The sequence below is a fragment of the Dipodomys spectabilis genome, unplaced genomic scaffold (genome assembly GCF_019054845.1).
Source record: "Dipodomys spectabilis isolate Male_0828 unplaced genomic scaffold, ASM1905484v1 ptg000061l, whole genome shotgun sequence".
NCBI lineage: Eukaryota > Metazoa > Chordata > Mammalia > Rodentia > Heteromyidae > Dipodomys > Dipodomys spectabilis.
The window spans coordinates 2,498,842-2,502,500 of NW_024870738.1; positions in this window are offsets into that span (position 1 = coordinate 2,498,842).

Here is a 3,659-nt window from a genome sequence, read left to right on the forward strand (position 1 = left end):
AAAAGGTTGAAATACTTACTCACCATTGACTTGCTAGATGACAAGCCTCAGTTTCCTTATTTGGACTAGTTGAGGACCACCCAACAGCACTGTTGTGAGAATCAATGAGTGAATGATTGAAACACCCTTTTCACCATCAGATTGATATGATTTATAGTTATTTGTGCATCACACAATAGTGGCATTTGGTAAATGTAAGTATATTGACTTTATCAGAAGCTTCTAGAGCAGAAAGGAATACACTTGAATTACATTCCTGATGATGGCTAGCCAGTCCTTGTCTTACCTGTGGCAGTGTGACCTTGATGGCATGCCAAGGAAGTTAATCATTTATGAAGCATGGCTTTTTCCCCAAAGACACTTAAGCTGAGGCTTTTTCAAGCCTGACTAAGGTCACATTATTCTTCTTGGAAAAGATCAAGAAAATCACATTATGTTTTGAGAATGGATATATAGATAGTTCTTATCATAAGTTGCCATTCTTGGTAAAGAATATATTTTTTTCTTGAAAAATCTGTAGTTGGAAAGCCAATTGTAATATGTGATAAATCCTCAACACCCACATGCCAGACTGTCCCTGAGCCTCTTTGTGCTCAAGTCTAGCATTCTACCACTTGACCTGTGGAGAGCGAGACAATCCATGGAGGCACAGACAGTGAAAGGTGGACAAACGATATTTATTTACACTATTTACACCAGAAAAGGGCTTGAGACTACCTTGTGCTGGGCTAGATCCCCAGAACCAAGAGCAGCCTCCACCACCAAACCTCCAAACCTCCCATAGGCAGTCCCGACCCCCCGGGCCTTTATTAGTTGGTCTGCAAACCACCCATTAGTCGGTCTGCAAACCTCCAGACCTCAGACCTCCACAGCTCCAAAGCTCCAAAGCCCCAAGCCCCAAGCCCCCACTGGAAGGCTTTTCCCTTTCTGCCCTTCCTCCTTCTCTGCAGGCCTCTCCACCCTCCACAGGCCTGCCCTGCCTGCTCTGCTCCGGGAGGAGCCTCTCCACAGGCCTCTCTAGAGGAGGCCCCGAATGACCTCCAGAGGAGACTCCGAATGGCCTCCAGAGGAGGCCCCGAATGACCTCCAGAGGAGACTCCGAATGACCTCCAGAGGAGACTCCGAATGGCCTCCAGAGGAGGCCCCGAATGACCTCCAGAGGAGACTCCGAATGACCTCCAGAGGAGACCCAAATGGTCCCTCAAGGAGGCCCTGAATAACCTCCAGAGGAGGCCCCAAATGGCCCCTGAGGAAGCCCTAAATGACCTCCAGAGGAAGCCCCAAATGGCTTCTCAAGGCCTGCCCTGTTCTGGCAGGCTTTTCCCTCCTTCTGTCTCCCTCCACTCCTACTACTCTCCTCCCTCCGCACTGACTCCATACTAGCGGTTTTCCCCTAACGGTTTTCCAACTGCCATTCGTGCTCTTCCCCAAGCTGCCCACTGTCCAATCACTTCCTGACACCTCACCATGTGGGGTTCGACGTTCCACCCTCCAGTAGCATGTCCGCCCCTTTTCAGCGGCACGCCCCACCCCTTTCGGCGGCATGGCATGCCCCTCCAGCAGTGGGGCGGTGACTTCAGCCTCTCAAAGCCCTGCTCTGTCTGTGGCCTGGTCTGTGGAGCAGTGAGGCTCACCTCTTGATGCCCCGCCCCCTCCAGCAGGCTGGGCCACGTGCCACGCTGACTATTGGGCCGTACTGATTATCAGGGCCCCATGGGTTATTACAGAGCCCCAGCACCACTTCTGGCTTTTGAATGCTTAATTGGAGATAAGAGTCTCATGGACTTTCCTACCCAGGCTGGCTTTGAACGGTGATCCTCATATCTCAGCCTCCTGAGTAGCTAGGATTATCAGCATGAGTCACTGGCATCCAGATCTTTCACCTCCTTTTGAGCATTATTTTGGAGGAAAGAAGTATTTTCAAAATTTATCCATATTCTCTCTGTCTCTGTCTGTCTTATGTGTCCTTCCTCGACTGGTACTGGAGTGCGTGAGAGAGAGACAGAGACAGAGACAGAGACAGAGAGACAGAGAGACACAGACAGAGACAGAGAGACACAGAGAGACATAGAGAGACACAGAGAGAAATAGAGAGACTCCTGGAGCTTGAACTTGGGGCCTTCATGATCTCCCTTGCCTTTTTCACTCACCACTTGAACCACATCTCCACTTCCATTTTTTTTTTTTTTTTTGCTGGTTAAATGGACTTTCTTGCCTAGGCTTATGTTGAACCTCATGCCTTAGATCTCAACCTCCTGAGCAGCTAGAATTATAGGCGTGAGTCATCATACCTCAGCCATACAACAATTTGAACTAAGAACCTTTCACTTGCTCACCGTACTTACCCAGATGAAGTTCTACCACTTTGAGCTACACCTTCAGCCTTTTATTTAAAAAAATTTAAGTAGTTAAAATACACTAAGGAGCAGCAATGTTGGTGTTTTGTCACCACTTCTCTGGCTAATTTCATTAGGCAGGATAAAGAGTTGAAATCTTTTTACCTGGCACCTCTGTCCCTGAGGTGCAAAAGATATTAAATTGGAGAAATAATGTCAGAAGCACAGCCCTCAAGACCTAGTGAGGGTGACAAGAATGAATAGATCTCCAATAAACCACTCGAAAAACCAGAAGTGGTGCTGTGGCTCAAGCGTAGTGTGCTAGCCTTGAGCTGAAGAACTGAGGGAGAGCGCCCAGGCCCAGAGTTCAAGCCTCATGACCAACAAAAAAAAGAATAAGACAATAAAGAACTTACCTGCTATTACAGTGGATGTTCTTCTCTGGCTCAACACTAAGTCCTCCAAGGAAATGTGCCTTGGAGATCTGAGGATACTCTGAGGCTGAGAAGGATGGAACCCAAAATCCAGAGCAATAAGAAGTGGGCTCACGCCTGTAATCCTAGCTACTCAGGAGTCTGAGATCTGAGGATCAAGGTTCAAAGCCAGTGCAGGCAGGAAAGTCCTTGAGACTCATCTCCAATAAACCACTAGAAAACCGGAAGTGGCGCTGTGGCTCAAGCGGTAGAGCGCTCGCCTTGAGCTGAAGAGCTGAGGGACAGCACCCAAGCCCCACGACCGACCAAAAAAAAAGAAGAAGAAGAAGCTGCTGTTAGAACTAGACAAGTCTTTGTTGTGGTGTGCCTTACTACACAATGATCAGAAAAGGGTGCTTTGAACTTAGTCCTCACTGCTCTATCAAGCTTTCAGGAGTCCCTGGCCACTATTTCTAATTTCTAGCTAGAGTAGTTGTGGCAGTTGCCTCTTCTGTAACTGCACAGCATAAAGAGAAGACCTCTCATGAAGAACACAAATGTTGAATGGACTGCCCACGTTGATCGTATGAATGATGAAACAATCATGTTTTCACTTCCCCATGGTGCTCGGGCTGAAATCGAACTTGAGGAGAATCATTCATTTGAGAACATGTCTTCTTTTTAAGTTCTTTCTTGCATGTGTTCTATATTTGTTATTTTTATTTGAGATAGTGTTTGGGATTATTTTTTCAAAACTTCTTTATCTTTACATATCTGTACAAAGACGTTTCAATCCAACATATCAGTTTATAAATGCAATGGATCTTGATCAGTGATTTCCTTCCTGTTTCCTTTCTTCTCTCCCTCCCTTCCTTGCTTCTTTCAGTCCCTCCCTGCCTTCCTTCCTTCC